Raw genomic sequence first — 17,555 nt, forward strand, 5'->3', positions numbered from 1 at the left:
CAGATTACATAATTATTTAATCTACTTTTCTCCATCTTTGCTTTGTGTTTACAGAACTAACAGTAGCACTGGCGATAGAACATATGATAATCTTGCCTTTCTTGATTATACTGCATATGGAGTTATTAGTCCTGACTCTGCTCCTGTAATCTAGTATACAACTTAAAGGATAATGTTTTTGAAATTCCTGACAACTAGTGAGATGAATAATCACCTTTAAATATGAAGTATGCGTTTTGAATTCTACAAACATTACTGCTATGGTACCTTGTTTTGTACAGATTATATATTAGATACACAATTTAATAGTATAACAAATCCCCTAGAATAATAGAGGAGAGAGGAATCTTCCTCTGACATGTGTTTGTAATACTTCTTCCTCCTCTTCAGCCAATAGGGAAATGTTTGTTAAAAGACTACTGTGCAGACATTTGGAAAGATACAGGGTAAGTATAAGATGTCCCTCCTTGTCCTTGAGGAGTCTCAAGTCAAGCACAGGTAGGACTAAATGAAAAACAACTAGAGAACTAAGCAGAGCAGTATACAATAACATGGGGAATGTGGAACAAGTTATACGAATAATAGAAATTCAGGAAGAAGGATGATTATTCTAGACAGTCATAATCTCGGGTGATTTCAGGAGGAAAATGAACTCTTAAAAATAACTAGCTGTATTTTGCCTGCGATAAAGGGGGGCAGGTGTTCAGGCAGTGCAAATACATGGAGTCAGTCAGAAGTCCTATTGATCTTTTCTTTGTAGAGGCTCTCACAGATGTTCTTACCTTCTTTCTCAGTAGGTGAGGTTACCTCTTAACTCACCAAGAACATCAAGGCTTTCTGGCCTGAGTTCCCTCATCTGAAACGGTTCAATATTGTGTCTTCTTCTCATTTACATAGCTCTATAGTTTCTTGTGTTCTTCTCTCCCTCCTGCTGGTCTTTGAGGAAGCGGTATCAGTATTTAATTCTTGGTCCCTTTTTTTACCCTTTCTGACACTGTCCCTGAGTAACCTTTCCAGAATCTTCCATTTCTTACTCTCCACTGAAAAATGTATGTGATACTCTTGAAAATTAAGATTTAAAATAAATATTTGGCTTATTTATTTCTTCATTTTATTATGATATTTGCTAGATTCAGATTGATAGTTAACAGTGGAACTTTAAGTATATCCCCTACTCTAAACTCACTGAGGGCAGCACATGTATTTTTATCCTTATTTTCTCTCAATGTACCGTAAACATAGCAGATGAGTACTATTGGATAAGTGAGAGACTATACATTTCTTCATGCTTCATCAGTTTTTTTCTTTTATCCCTTCTTCCATTCATTTATCTGTCCTTTGAATATTCAAAGGATTTTAGGTAGTCTATGAAAATAATATAAAAATTAAGAGAACAGTAAAAACATAAATACTCATTTTAGATGTTCTTTCATTTATCTTGAATAAATTTCATTCGATCTACTAACCCTGCTCACCTCTCTTCTATATTACTTCACTCTGCCCAACGCAACGCACATCTTAAAAATGAGCAGTACACTTGCAGCCTTCATTTTATCATCACCCACTCAATCTTGAAACTCTCTCTAGTTTGACAATATCTGAAAAGCTACTCCTGAAATTGCTTCCTCCAAGGTCACTCAAGAATATATACTTAAAAATTCAAAACACTTTTATCATTTTTCACTCTCTGCTCTGTGGCATACAACAGTGTTCTACTCATTTCTTAAATGCATCATCTTCCAGCATACTCTCCCTGAGGGTTGCTATCATAGCTCTCTGCATAAGTTTGGCTGCTCCATCTCCATCACAAGTACTGGCTGCTCTTTTCCCCCTGCTTCCTAAGCTGTGGTAAGTGATTAAGGCTTTTGCATTTGTGGCTTGCCTTTTCTCTCTTCTCGTTCCTTCAGAGATTTTATTTAATTCCAGTGAGACCCTGAATGTCCATGACAGCAGCCAGATTTCCCTTCACTTCTCCTGCAGCATCCAGTAGGTCAATGAAGAATTACTCTTCAATGACTCTCTTCCATTTGCAAATCAACACGTGTAGAGTGGAGACCTTTGACATTTTCTTTCTTGAGAGCATTGTTGTTAGCCAGTCACCCAGGTTTTAACATTTGGGGATTTTTTCTTTTTTTAATTTCTCCTTCTCATTTTCCTTCCATTTTGAGTCACCAGGGCTTTCATTAGGTTTTCTTTTCCTCTAATTATTTTCTTTCTCCTGTCTTCCCTTTGCACCACTCTGGTGAAGGTCTTCATTTCTCACCAGTTTGCTATAAACATTTCCTACAGATCTCCCTACATTTATTTTACTTACTTCCATCAGCTCTCTATGAATTAAACCTCACAAAATACCTTCCTCCTCAAAATACTTTAGTGTCTCTCTGTTACCAACATCAGCAATTCTTAGCCCTGATCATCACAATTACCTGTCAGGGCCAGCTACATAATTTGCAGGGCCCAGTGAGAAATGAAAATATGGGACCCCTTGTTCAAAAGCAGAAAAAAAGTATCATTAAAGGAACTAAAATATTTAAACTTTCCTGATTTTCCATGGCCTTTCACTCAACTTGTCATGGTGTTTTGTTTAAAATTTGTATTTAATGTTGCATTAAGAAAAATTTAAATTTTAAGTTGTTAGCATATATTTTACGATTCATCTCTATATTTTGTAGTGACCATTCCAAATGCAAATAAGACCACTTAACTTATTTGCATAAACACTAATGTTACCCAGTATATATTTTGTAGCTTATGCACGCATACATATATATTTCTCTCTTGCCAGAGCAGTGGAAATGTTGCACAAAACTATCTCAACTGATTTTATTTAATTTTTTGCTTTGGTCTCATTTACCAACACATTAACTTACCTTGCAGATAAAGAAGACTGCAAAGCAAAGGAACTACGGGTTCCTTTGTCTTTCTCTTTCCTTCTGTGTTATTTTCAGTTGGCTGATACAGAAAAGTAGTGTGAGCAAGAAAGGATATGACAAGGTTCCTTGGTCACTTCTTTCACTGAGAATGCCATTGCCTCCTTTCTACCGTCAGTGCAATTCTGGTTCAAGCAGAAAGCTTGGCCTGTTGCGGGTTGTCAGCACCCCCATTTACCCAATCATAGGCTCAGCCCTTACCTTGTACTCACTTTGAGTCTTGCTGAACTCCCATGTATTTTGGACTCTCTGGAATTCAGTGCTCAAGGATCATTTTAACTCTACATGTGAATAGAGTAATAAGGAATGGCAGCAGACAAAATTGCTGATAAAATTATTAAGAATTTCGTGACGGCTACTGGAGAGTATTAAGCCAAACATGGGGCTTTGGGAGATGGCACAGTCTGAATGCCCATGAAGCCACCACTGTTTCTATGGGTCTTTTAAAAAATAGTCTCCAGCCTCAGCCTCTATTAATCACAGTCTCCAGGAAGAGGTCTAGACATATGTATCTGAAATCAACAACAATTACTGCAACAACAACTTCACAAGTGATTTTATGAACTGATATAAAAGTCTATAATCTCTTAGGCTAGCATTAGAAGATCTTTATAATCAATTCCTTAACTACTTGCTTAATTTTATCACATTACTCTCTACTTTGAGCCCTTGCCTGTGATTCCATAGAATTATTTGATGTCTCTGGTTATATTTTGTGTTTCAGTCCACCCTGTGATGCTCATGCCGTTATCCTCAATTTCAGTGCTCATTCTCTACTTACTACTTATGGGAATTATACTATCATTTCTCTCAAACACATATCAAAGCCTAAGTCCTCCGTAAAACCTTCCCCCACTACTCCAGCCCACAGTGAATCCTCCTTTTCCTCAGTTTTTATAGGACTTAGGTTCTAGACCATTTATTTTATGCACACTATTCTGTAGTGTGCCATTACTTATTCTTTTATGTGCATGTTCTTTCTTCCTCACTAGACTCAGGGTTTCCTTAGTACTTGGTATTCTGTTGAGGCTTAAAATGGCCATGCTAGGATCTAAGAATTATGATAGTTCCTAGAAAATCTTAAGGAATAAATAACTCTAAAAAATAAGCTGGCTTCTATTTCCCAATTTGATTGGACCACAGCACTTTTCAGGAAAGAATTTACATTCAAAATTTATTTTTGGCCAGTCACCGTGATAGTGCTTTTAAAATTATTTAATTTCTGAAATTTAAATAAAATTAGTAAAATTCATCTGAAATGTGATGCCTTAGCTGTGCTGTTACAAGTCTCTATAAAACTTGTAAAATTTATTTTCTACATTTTTTCCCTTTGCAAATGAGTCGTTTGAGTAGTTTTCCTAAAAGACAGAATTTTCTTTCTTTCTTTCTTTCTTTATTTATTTTTTTGAGACGGAGTCTCGCTCTGTCGCCCAGGCTGGAGTGCAGTGCCCAGATCTCAGCTCACTGCAAGCTCCGCCTCCCGGGTTTACACCATTCTCCTGCCTCAGCCTCCCGAGTAGCTGGGACTACAGGCGCCCACCACCTTGCCGGGCTAGTTTTTTGTATTTTTTTAGTAGAGACGGGGTTTCACCGTGTTAGCCTGGATGGTCTCGATCTCCTGACCTCGTGATCCGCCCGTCTCAGCCTCCCAAAGTGCTGGGATTACAGGCTTGAGCCACCGCGCCCGGCCAAAGACAGAATTTTCAAACAAAATGAAGAAGCTCTCTTCAGTGAATAAAAAGGTAACTTTACCAGACTGACATCTGTAAACTTAATTTGTAACCAGACAGATATATTTGAAATACATATCATATATATTTCAAGGTATATATTTGAAATACATAGATATTTCATATATATGAAATAAATATATTAAATAAATATATATTTATTAAAAAGTTTATATTAAATAAATATATATATTAAAAATATATATTAAATAAATATATTAAGTAAATATATATTTATTTACTAAGTATATTAAATAAATATATATATTTATTTAAAATATATAGTAAATAAATATATTTTAAAATAAATAAATAAACATATTTATGTATTTAATCTTTCTTGTTTTTTGTTGAAAACAAGTGGCAATGTAGAGTGACCTTACACAAAAATATCTTTCTTGGGGAGGTGTGAAATTATGAGGTGTTATCCAAGTGTTTGACTTACAGTGTCTGTCATGACTGTCAAAGCCATTAATTTATAAAGTGAAATTAGAAAGTAATATGTTTCTCCCAAACACACCAATGTGCATGCATGTGATATTCTTACAATATGTTAATTAAAGTCATCACATTTTTTATAAACTATCAGTATATCTCGATAATTTATAAGACCCTCTTCCAGCTCCAAATGGTATTTTATAACTTTTTGAATGTGTTAAGTGTAGGAGTATATTTGATTAAGGCTTAGTGCTAATGGAAATCTTATTAAGTGTTATGAAAAAAAGATTTCTTTAAAAAGATAAATATGTTCCAATACTATACTAATTTTAGAAAAATAAATTTAATCTTTTTATATCAGTTATTTAATGTCATTTAATCATATACACAAAAGGTCTTTAAGTTCTAACAGAGTTAATACAGGATCATTGTCTAATTCAAATATTAAAATTTAATTTTCCAACCGTGGAAACTGTGCTACATTTATATTAATAATCACTAAAAGTATTCTGGAAGTTCTTTTGTGCTTTTCTCTTAGGCCATTTAAAGAGATCGGTGAATAGCCATACTTGCCATGGCTATTCTTTTGTTCACTCTTTCTTTAGGGAGAAAAATAAACAAGAAAAAGAATAAAAAGAAATGCATCCTTGCCATGGTGTTTCATGACACTTCTGCACTTGAACATCTGGAAAGCCTAGAGTGACAGTGACAACCAAATTGACAAAGCTGCTGACTGCATCCACTATTACCAAAAAAATGGGCACTAAAAGTGCCACTTTAATTCTGAAAAGCTCAATACAGTGTCTCTTCATTTTGGCCTTGAAGATAGAAAGAGAAACCACATTTATTTTGAAGATGCATTCTGAGCATTGTGCATGACACACATTGGAAAACAACAGCTCCAAAGAAAGGAACATGCATTATAGGAAAAGAGAAGAGAGCAGCTGCGGAACTGGGTCTAATTGCAGACCCTGGATGGGTTTGATAATCAAATGACTATTCTGCATAAACTAGAAGTAAAATGGCAAAACATTAATTACTCCTATTATTGCTTTTATATATCGAGATGTGGGACAAAATGCATAATACATTTTAAGAACAGAATCTAAAGGAAAAGAAAAATTTCTACATGGAAATATCTGCAGTGTCAATGAAAAGATGCCACAGGAAGAAAGCAGCCCTAAAATAAAATGCTGACAGGCATAAAACAAAAGTTATATATCTATAATATGCTATAATTTAAAAAAGATCAAAATGAAGAGGAGTAATAATATAAAGATAATGTATTAACTGTTTAAATGAAGACAAAATGAAATATTTTGGTTAATTGGCAGGAACTAAACAAGACTTTTGATGTTAGGGCTGATTATGCTAAAGTGTTCTTATTTGTGTGCCACTAAATTTTATGATTTACCTCCACAAATTGCATGAGCAATTTATGGAATGATCATCCAGTCAACAAAAGACAGGATAACAAAATGAATTAGTATTACAGTACATGGTGTTCAATACTAATATTCTAGTGGGAATACTCTTGGTCTGAACCGATCCAGCAGTTTTTGTGAAATGTAAACCTCTTCAATAAAAATAGGCATTCATTACTGAAGTCTGGCCATAAGTAAAACCAAAACTTAATTATTCCCTGTTAAGTTCTAGAGAAAAAACAATTAGGTCTGTGACTACTGTACACTGTTACACTTAAAAAATAGCAGCCAGCTCCAAAAATCTAGGAGCAGCAAACCACCACCACCACCACCACAAAAAGAGTTGCTGTTCTGCTATTAAGTTTTTGGAAATGTGTGTTATTAAGGATATTTCAACGTAATAGGTATATGAACCTTAAGAAGCCCCAAGTCTAGTCTCTGCCTCATACCTCAGGAATCACCTCTTCTGCTCTGCAAAGTTAAAACCATACTTTGAGTTAGAGTAAATTTATCACTAAATTCACCTTAACTCATTGGATGTGTCTTGATTTCTAGAAAAGATTTTGATTTGTTCAGGACTTCTCTGTTCATGAGAAGCACGATTGGAAATGGACTCCAGGTACCCCTATGCCAAGTACAGTCATCTTCCATTTACTCTTCTGAAATTTGAATGCTTTCTTTTAAAACTTGAGATTGAGCCCATGCATTGACACTTATTTGTTCCAGTTTACATAATAAAAACACTGAGAGTGCACCACTGCATTTGAAGACAAGAATGACATTTTCTATAAATTGCTTCGTCATTACTTAAAGATCAATAAATATGTGGTGATATCTTAAATTCCACATTAAGGACTCAACCATTTATGAAAAATAATAGCAAATATCTGCATTCCTCTGAGCCATTGACTACATAGCTAGAGATAGCCTGCAGTGGTAAACTCTGCTCATTCCTGACTTGATGCCCATTTTCCCTGCCCTCATTCTTAATAGAGCCCAATTTGTTTGGGATATCAGTGTGAGCAGAACAAGCAATGGATTATTATCTATCTCAGTTAATCTTGACAGTACTTTTCCTCAATTTAACAGCCTTCTTTGTAGCTGTGGATGTCCATGTGCTCCCTTCAGGCTGCTCCAAGAGTTTCTTGAAAGGTGTTTGTTTTCATTATGAATGGAGTCAGTTGTAGCCAGCAGTGTCCTTTCTGCTCCCTTGCTCCTCTTGGGCCTTGAACATGAATCTGATGCACACAGCTTCATGTGGAAACAAGCACACGAAAAGGCCAAGAGAATCCCTGAAATCTAAGTCCTGATGTGTTTGAATTGCTGAACCACTAATAGCAGCCACCTACCTCCATCCAGTTTTCTTTGGTGAGAAAAACAAAACTCTATTTGTTTAACCTACTACTAACTGAATTTTCTGTCACTTGCAGCCTAATGCATTACTAAATAAGATTTCATGGCTTAGAATTGAATAAGCTCATTTTAAACACTAGGGGAATAGATTTAAAAAAGGGAAGGGAAGATGCCATGAAAACATACTTAAAAATTGTTTTGACTTCTTAGAAGTTTATTTGAACACTTCATGTTTCACTGTGATTGCCTTTACAATTCCTCAGTCAAGTGGCTAGAGATAGAACAATTTGCAATTGCCATGAGACCAGAACTAATTTACCAGGACAGTTCTGTGTGTGTGTATATATATATATATACACACACACACACACATTATACATATATATGTGTGTGTGTGTGTGTGTGTGTGTGTGTATAATTTTTTGAGAATGGCCTGCATTTATTGACTGTTGCAATCCTACTTGATAAAGGATGGGAGAGAGAGTCCATCTATAGAATCATGGAAAGTTAGACTGGTTAACCCAGACAGACTCTGTTGAATATATTAGGAATTAAGGAGTATATGTTTGTGAAGGAACAGTGAACTTTGCTATGCAGAATTCATCCATATGGTGGGTTAGTTCTTAAGGAACAGTCATTAATCTTGCCTAGAATATTCAAAGAGCATGGTGAAGTCCAGCCCTATCTGTCAGGAAATAAAACTGTGGTGACTAAGATAAGTAAGGCAAAAGGAGATTTTAAGAATCAGGCAATGATTTTAGGATGCCAGGAGACATTATAGCTGTAGTTGATTTTCGAACAGATTATGAGTCAGACTTTAGAAGTAGAAGTAAAAGGATCTAGAAAATGGAAGCAAGACTTTGGAAGGATCTAGACACAATGTTAAGACTCCAACCAAGAGGCTTGGGGTTCTGAATAAGTCTCTAATTTTAATGAATTCATAGAGTGCCAATCAGGAAACTGAACTGGAGCCCCAAAGTAAAGATAGCTGCAGAGAGTGCAGGTGGCACTTAGCACACAGGGGCTCAGTATTCAATAGACATACCAGGTGTTAATATATGCAGGCAAACTAATTCCTTACCCGGCACAGTCTTCAAATTGAGATTTGTAACACCAGTGGACCCATTTACGTATCCTCATAACCCATTTACTCTGGGCAGTACATTCCACAAAACGGAGATACTAACTAGTAATACTTGTGGTAGTTTCTGCTTAAGCTGCTGACTTTCATTCATTGTAAAATGTGACTCATGGATAGATACATATGTATGACCACCAATGCATAAATTATAAATGAAGAAAAAATCATATGGCCGGTAGTTTACTGGGAATAATACACTCTGATGTTTTCTATCATATTCAATTTTTTACTATTGCTTACTGAAAACAAAAAAGTTATGATTCACAAAACTGATTTTTTGACCCATTAATAAATAGATCAGAACCTACAGTTTGAAAATGCTGCCTTAGTTCCTATGAAGATGTATTCTTCATACCCAATTATGCTATTCCATCTCCAGTTTTTCAAGTCATGATTCCTCCAGCCATGTTTTTTTTTTTTTTTTTTTTTTTTTTTCCCTCCCAGTTATTGCAAGTATGTGTTATCCCAGCCCAGTCTTCCAGGTTCCAGTGAAGTCAGTGGTGCTCTCCACAATGACAGAGGTCTTCTACCAATCCTAAACTCCTTGAAGATTGTTACTTAATTTTTGTTCAACCATTTGCAAGAAGAAAACGGGAGTTTTCTTAACATAGGCATTCTGAAACCCAGTGATAGGCAGTTTCTTTGTTTTCTGGTAGCAGGTCTAGCCTCTATTTGTCAGTCATTTATGGGCCCAGACTCCTAACCAGACTCCTAAATTAGTGGCAGAAAGGGATATAATAGTGAGAGAAACAAACATTTAAAAATTATTTGACCAAGGATATGGATGTGGAATGCTGTTGGCTGAGAGTGCTAGGAATCTGCTGCTCGTGAGACGAAGTTCCAGTTTCGTCAGCCAGGCTAATCACTGTTGGCTACAATCATACAAAAACAATTAAAGCACAAAAAAATCACATAAACCCTGCTCTGAATGAACTCCACTTATATGGATTTTATATGTGTGTTTGGTTTGTGTGTGTGGGTGTGTGTGTGTAGATATATCATGCCTCATTTAATGACAGGGATTGAGAAATGTGTTGTTACGTGATTTTGTCATTGTGTGAACATCATAGAGAGTACTTACACAAACCTAGATGGTACAGCTTACTACACATCTGGAGCATATGATATAGCATTTTGCTCCCAGGCTACAAGCCTGCCTGTACAGCATGTTACTGTATTGTAGGCACTTGTAACACAAAGATAAGTATGTATCATGTATCCAAACATCTAAACACAGAAAAGGTACAGGTAAAAATGCGATATAAAAGATTAAAATGGTACATCCGTATAGAGCATTTGCCATGAATGGAGCTTGCAGGACTGAAAGTTGCTTTGAGTGGGTGAGTGAGTGGTGAATGAATGCGAAGGCCTAGGACATTACTGTACACTCAGATTTTATAAACACTGTACACTTTGGCTGCACTAAATTTGTTGAAAAATATTTTTCATTCTTCAATAATAAAATAACCTTAGCTTACTGTAATATTTTTACTTTATAAAATTTTTCATGTTTTTAAACTTTTGATTCTTTTGTAATAATGTTTAGCTTGAAATACACACTGTACAGCTGTACAAAATTTTTATTCCTTTATGTGCTTAATTTATAAGCGTTTTGCTATTTTTAAATTTTTATTTTTATTTTTTTACTTTTTAAACTTTTGTTGTTAAAAACAAAGACACAAACCCACACATTAGCCTAGGCCTATCCAGGGTCAGGGCCACCAATAGCACTGTCCTCCACCTTTACATCTTAAACCACTGGAAGGTCTTCAGGGGCAATAACGTGGAGCAGATAACAAGTCAGCCCTGATAACATTGCCTTCTGGGATTCTTCCTGAAAGACCTGCTTGATGCTGTTTTATACTTCATTTTTTTTTTTATTAGTGGAAAGGGTACACTCTAAAATTATAATAAATTATAGTAAATAGGTAAACCAGTCATATAGCCATTTATTATCATAATCGAGTGTTATATATACTGTACATAATTGTATTTGTTTTATTTTTATCCCATGGCAGCACAGATTTGTTTACCACAGTATTCCACAAACACATGAGTAATGCCTCGCACTCCTATGTTATGATGGTGTTGATAGAAAATTTTCAGCCCCATTATAATCTTACGGTATCACCATCATATATATGTCGTTGACTTAAACATCATTTTGTGGTGCACGACTATGTATATAAACATATAAAATAGTTTTGAAGAAGGTATTTCAAACACAAATATTATAATCAGCACAGTAGCATCAAGCAAAACAGTTCATCTGCCCTGCTGTTACATGCATAACTTCCAGGAATAGGATCTCCAAGCATTTGTTGCTCTGCTTCAGAGTTCAGAAAGAAGCCTGGATAAAAGATGTATGAGAAATTCCCCACGATTGGCTTTTGTATCCATTGCCTCAATTCTTCCCTTTCCTGTCATACTTTAGGCATGCACCCATAAATTATTGCGGTGTGCCACCTCTTTTTTTCCCAATCCCTTCTCTGCAGATTCTATCCTTGGTCTTCAGCTTCAGTTTGACTTGACTTTATACTCTGTGGTTCTGCAATCCACTCCCAAAGCATCAGAAATAGCTATAAAATAGCTAGTGTGTAGCACTCTAAAGATGCAGCATTATTAAATAGCTAGTTGACTTTTGCGAGCATCATCATTTTATGTGTGTATCTAAAATTAGATCACTTTATTTTTTACATATTGCTGATGAGTCCTAAGAACAGTTGTCCCAATGGTTTCGTAGTCTAAAATTTATTACTGAGGAGCACATGAGAAATTATTTTTTCCTTTATGAAATGGAATGAAAATTGAGCATATTGGAACATAATGTTCATTTACATTTTAAGTCAGCAGAATATGAATAACCAAACCAATGACTAATACTAATAGAATCATACATAATACTGAGATGTAATAATTAAGTAAAAGAGTTAAAGAGTTTTCCTGCATATAGTTGTAGACATTGAAGAATTTGTTTAAGAGCATGATAAAATTAAAATAAGTGCTTTTTAAAAAATGGTCCCTGGAGTAAAGTTCTACATTACACTAACGAGGTACTGTTGGAGATTTTATATTCTTAAGTTATATTCATTGATTTTTACTTTGACACAAGACTGAATTTTACCCTGGAGCTCAGTATTATTTTCTGCCATGTGTTAATTTCTTGCATGAATGCCTTATTTACCTTCATTTAGACTATGCTGCAGGTGGAATGCGAGCGGTACTCTTTGCTGATATTTTTGTTGGCCAAAGCTGAAGGACAGCTCAGGGTCTTGGATAGCTCTAGGGTTTCATGACTATGAAGGCAATTTCAAGGTGTGACTTGTCATCATGGAAGACTGGCTTCTTAAACATAATCCTATGAGCCATGATTTAAATTAATAAACCTTCTCAATAGCTTCACAATAGTTGGCATCTGTTTTAAAGGCCTCACTTTTAATTTAAGATTTCATTGTAACCACAACTCAGTTCATTCCTGCAGGAGTGCTTATTTATACAATAATTGAGTCAAGTACTCTTACTAAACGATTATTAGGTTTTAGCTGCTGTGTTATAAGCTATATTTTCTCTCTTAAAGCAGTCAATTTACAGCATATTATTCAGTCCCATGTGCATTACAAAACTTATTGCCATAAAATTTACAGTGTGGTTTGTTTTAATTCAAATGCATTTACGTTGATAGTTTTAATAATTACACGTTTCTATCAAGGGTAGTTGGAAAGGAATGCAGTTGATAAAGTATTATAATAGGTTTACAGTCACTGGGCTTATAAAAGAACCTATGGTTATCTCTGAGCTGTAAATGGTAAGTATGTACAATACAGCTAGATCTTTCTAAGGTGCTTATCACCTATTAAATATGCCTATTACTCTTTCCTCAAATACTTGAATATTAGGACAGATATATACAGCTTGTTTTCACCCTAAATAGTAAGTTACTGTTTCAAAAAATTTTACTGAGGACTTGCATTGTTATTTGAGTCCTTTAGGAAAACTGTCGTTGCAAAGATGTGATAAAATCATCTTTAAGAATACTAGTATTCTCCTGGAGGTGATTCTTTATCTCCTTGTGGAAAGGGGACATTGCTTTGGCATAGGCAGTCTTGGATTCAGTTCTTGACTATGCTTCTTAAAAGCAGCCTCAGTCAGTCTTCCAGTTTTTAAAATAGAAGTAAGTACCCATGTCAATGGGTTGTTGGAAAGATTTTAGGAGATAACATATAAAGTATCTGACTCATAGTCAGTACACTGTACTGCTAGTCTTTTTCTATGAAAAGTCACCATGAGCTTAATAGTCATTGCCACTTCATTGAAAATAGACTTTAATGTATACTCAACCTCCTTGGATATTCCATTGTTTTAGGTATTCAGCTGAACTACTGGAAGAGCAAATTTGGAGATGTTTTGTAAGGATCAGAACACTTTAGCTTAATAATACCATTTTAATTTATTTGCCAAATGCTTAGTGATATTGTAATAATGTTAAAAACCAAACAAACACAAACACTCTGTTCACAGAGTTGTGTTATTAGTCCTCATTGAATTTAACTATTTACCAATCATACATCCTTGAATGAGATTTTAGATAAATATTATTTGCAGGCATTAATTGATTCCAAAGGGAGTCTTTGATGTTCCCTCTCTAGTCCTAGGGAATAACTCTTATTTCTTTAAAAGATTGCTGGACCTAAAGGAAAGAAAAAAGATGTGTCAGCCCTTTATTCTTCTTCAATACTGTACCTTCCCTTGGTTTTTCACTTCTGGAGTGCCTTTCTCAGTTTCTGATGCAAGCAGCAAATTAGCCTCATCATCAGCCTTCATTCCAGTTCTGTCATCCCACCTTGATAGATTTAGGATAAAAATCACTCCTTCAAATGGCAGATCCTGTGGCTTAAACTAGATTATGAGATTCCCACTTTAGCCCCTAATCAGACTTTAGACCTAGTCTCACTTTCTCAAAGGAAACCCTAAACCAGCTTTCCCCTTGACCCCCTACCTTTGTCTTTTGGTACCCTATTCCCACCTCATGTGTAGCCTTCTATTTTGGTCCCTCATTCTTCAACTAGTTCAGGAAGGTGCATGGAATCCTGTGCTCATGTTTGGAAATCCTTACTGACCAGCCCTCCTTGAGCTAAATATCATCCAGATAATTGTAGCCTTACTCCACATCCTGTGTTTATTGATGCCTAAAAAAAGAAACATACACCTACCCTATCTCTTCTCAGTGACAGACACTTTGATATGGAAAAATATAAAACTTGAGAAAAAACTTGAGAAACTTTAGAAATATAGCTCTTGTTTAATTAGAGAGTTTACTTTGGGGTTAAGAAAAAGGATGTAGCAATGACTTGGACTTTCTGTTTACTCAGTAGCAACTTCCCAGGATTATTTACCATTGTTTTGAAAACTCTTTCACTGAACGCCTTAGGTTAAGGCCATAGCTCTCCATTTGGGTAACATTTCACCTTACCCTGTGGGGGATTGATATCTAAGGGATAAGAGCACTATTGAATGTGTTTTCGAAACCGTCACATGTTACCCACCCCCAACACACACGTACACACAGACTTATGTAGATTTTATGTATGGAAACTTCCAGATGTAGGAATAATATTTTATATAATTTCATGCAGTTATAAAGTCAGGGAAAAATAGAGGCGGTTCATAAATTGAAGCTATTATTAATGCTGAAGATGATAAGGCACTCACATTGAACTCTAATGTTTTCTTCCCTACTTATTAATATTGGCATTCATGACAATATTTTAAACCTAGCACAGTGTAGAGCTTTTTCATCAATGTCTGCAAGTTCCTGTTTCTGGGTTTACCAAGGCCTCTAACTGGTTAAGACTGGTCCAGTTACTTCCACTGTTGAGCTTCGATGCATCGGAAAATGAAGAAAAGTCTAATATTCTTCTGAAGGATGTGGTATATTAAGAATTTTAATAGGAACACCTCTTTCAATTTGTCATGTCAGTGGGTCTGTGACTGTGTCATAAAATTCAGATAGAGACAACATTAAAGTTTAAATCTAAGGGCCGTTAAGAAGGTGAGATCCAGGCTGCATTGCCCTCTAAAGTTCCTCAGAATTAGGCCTGGCACCTTCTTTCTCAATGACTGAGTGATTATGAACATGTACTCTGTGGTCCCAGCAGGTGTTTCCTAAATATGGCAGTAATGCTGAAGTCAACTTGGCAGCCTCACCAGGACCACTGTCACTTGGCACATCCTGCTTTAATGTGTGAAGCTGACTCACTCCCTTCTCCTTTCTGTGTTTTAGCAAGCGAACTTCATGACTTGTGTTGCCATGAGTTACCCTTGCAAGTGTACCATTTCTCCATAACAATTGGATTTCTGGGAAATTCATCAATTGTGTCAAATTACAACTTTCAATCAGATATAATTCAAGTGAGATTAAACCATATTTAGAACCTTTAACCCTGATTCCTGTTGGGTAAGACATAAAGAAATCCACTATGGATGACTGAGCCTTCAGCACAATTTCATCCTTAAATTATTAGACTGTAATTTATAGTAACATCTGTTTCTGATACTGTATCATTTCCTTAAACTGAATGTTTTCCTTATGTCAATATCAAGTTCATTCCATTTTTATTATGGCATTGGAGAATAATGTATAATTAGTAACAGTTATTTGAAAATCTGTAACCACCTGTATAGTCTTATTTGCATAATAAAAAGGGAGGGTTATCAGCTGCACAATGCTGCTCTATTCTCCTAGGTTAATGAGGAATTTCGTTGGTGAGCACAGTAAATTATTTCTCTTAGAATTAAAAAGAGCCTTACATTTAAGTAATGATTTTCAGAATGAACGTCTTCAATTTAGGTGGCACACATCATTAATTTCTCTGAAATTGTTTTGTACATTTGTTTCTTAAATGTTGACTACATAAAATGCCTATAAATATATTTATTTGAAGTAATATGCTCCAATATGCATGATGACGTAAATGTGGTTTAACTGAAATTTATACTTTGATTTTTAAATCTAATTTTACATGGAGCTTCAAAACTCTCACTGTGTTAATGAAATTATCACCATGGAAATTTTACAACATGTTTCCCTTAAGGAATTTGAAGTCTTTTCACCATTTTCAGATGATTTGCTTTTTTAAAAAATCAACTGTCAGATTATGTTGGATGATTATGTCATTGATTATATTATACAAAAGAAAACTGGAATTGAGGAGGCAAACCTGCTGATTTGCTGCTAGCTCTGCAGAACAAGGTCTGATACTGTAATACTGTGATACGGTAAAATGTATAAATTCCGTGAGCCTAAATGTTTAGATTTGTAAGGTTGATTTTCTTTCTTTCCCCCTGCTTTTTTATTTTGGAAACTGTAAAAGTTTAAGACAGCTGCACCACTGCCCTGGGCATACAAAAGAGAGTTCTCTGCCACATGGGGCCTGTGGTGACAGTGGAGCATCACCCCATGAACAGACATCAGGTGGAGGCATCAATCAAAGCCATTGATTGGCCGTCCCTCCCTACTGGGAAACGATCATTCAAGGACCAGCCTTGGAGGTTCTAATTATTGTTATACCCAGGAAGGAAGACCTTTCCTGCTGGAGTCTTTACTGAGCTCTTGTATGTTTGACTTCTCCAAGGTTGGCTTCCTACATTCAGGAACAGGATGGGAGTCGTACTGTGGCGGTCACCTTTCTTCTGTGGGAACCACAGTGCCTTTAGGGATTAGTGATACGATTGATGTGAAAAAAGATAAATGGCTGCATAATGCAGTTATTTTAGCCCTTTGTCTTCATATCAGGGCTGTGGTCTAGGAAGCTTGTTATCACTAATAGATATCAACATTTACACAATACTTGGACTTTTTCTAGATCTGACTATGAACCCGTACAGCTTAACCTGAACATATGTTTTCTTGTTTTTCCACAAAAAGCCAGGCTATGTGAAAAGAATTTAGGGAGAGAGAAAATGCCATTTCAAATAGTGTATTTGTGTAAAATTAACTTGTATTCTTTCATCTCAAAGCCTCTATGTTGTTTCTTTTTCTTCCCCTCACTCCCTATACTATATACCACCAGAATATATCCTGTGTTGCAGAAAGCTTTGATCCAAAGTCCTGTTAGGGCCTTAAAAGCTTGTGTCTGGAACTGCCTACTTTTCTTTAGCCATAGCCAGAGAACCACAGACATGGATTTTAAAGACTTTGTGTTTTAAAGTTTTTTTATTGATACAAATATTTGTACCTATTTATGGGGTACAGGTGATATTTTGTTGCATGCATAGACTGTGCAGTGATTAAGTTATGGTATTTTGAGTACCTATCATCTCGAGTATTTATCATTTCTATATGCTGGGAACATTTCAAGTCCTCTGTTACAGCTATTTTTAAATATACAATAGATTGCTGTTAACTATAGTCACCCTACTCTGCTATCAAACATTAAAACCTCGGTGGCGGGCGCCTGTAGTCCCAGCCACACGGGAGGCTGAGGCAGGAGAATGGCGTGAACCCGGGAGGCGGAGCTTGCAGTGAGTGGACATCGCGCCA

At 35.7% G+C, this 17,555-nt stretch overlaps 1 protein-coding gene across 6 annotated transcripts in view; it reads left to right on the plus strand.

The window, feature by feature from the left end:
* The window catches only part of LOC105465543 (sodium/potassium transporting ATPase interacting 2), a 1,022,956-nt gene that overhangs the window by 134,452 nt on the left and 870,949 nt on the right, over nt 1–17,555 (plus strand). The window lies entirely within an intron of this gene.

This window comes from Macaca nemestrina, chromosome 5, assembly GCF_043159975.1.
Source record: "Macaca nemestrina isolate mMacNem1 chromosome 5, mMacNem.hap1, whole genome shotgun sequence".
Lineage (NCBI taxonomy): Eukaryota > Metazoa > Chordata > Mammalia > Primates > Cercopithecidae > Macaca > Macaca nemestrina.